The 454-nt window shown below is 40.5% G+C and overlaps 1 non-coding gene across 1 annotated transcript; it reads left to right on the forward strand.

Moving 5' to 3' along the window:
- Nucleotides 1-108, forward strand: LOC112713663 (small nucleolar RNA R71). Its single transcript, XR_003158634.1, has one exon. It is a non-coding gene; the product is annotated as a small nucleolar RNA R71 (small nucleolar RNA).
- The last annotated feature ends 346 nt before the right edge of the window (nt 109-454 follow it).

The raw sequence follows: 454 nt of genomic DNA on the forward strand, positions 1-454 counted from the left end.
AAGCATGTCAGAAGGACACTTTTTGGTCAGTTGCTTGTATCTTTCCCAAGCTTCATAGAGGGATTCACCTTCTTTTTGTCTGAAGGTTTGAACATCCACTCTAAGCTTGCTCAGCTTTTGAGGAGGAAAGAACTTGGCTAAGAAGGCCGTGACCAGCTTATCCCAAGAGTCTAGGCTATCTTTAGGTTGAGTCCAACCATGTTCTAGCTCTGTCTCTTACAGCAAAAGGGAAAAGCATAAGCCTGTAGACTTCAGGATCTACTCCATTAGTGTTAATAGTATCACATATCTGCAAGAACTCGGTTAAGAACTGAAAAAGATCTTCTGATGAAAGTCCATAAAACTTGCAATTTTGTTGCATCAGAGAAACTAATTGAGGCTTTAGCTCAAAATTGTTTGCTCTAATGGCAGGGATTGAGATGCTTCTTCCATGTAAGTTGGAATTTGGTGCAGT

Source organism: Arachis hypogaea, chromosome 9 (genome assembly GCF_003086295.3).
Source record: "Arachis hypogaea cultivar Tifrunner chromosome 9, arahy.Tifrunner.gnm2.J5K5, whole genome shotgun sequence".
NCBI lineage: Eukaryota > Viridiplantae > Streptophyta > Magnoliopsida > Fabales > Fabaceae > Arachis > Arachis hypogaea.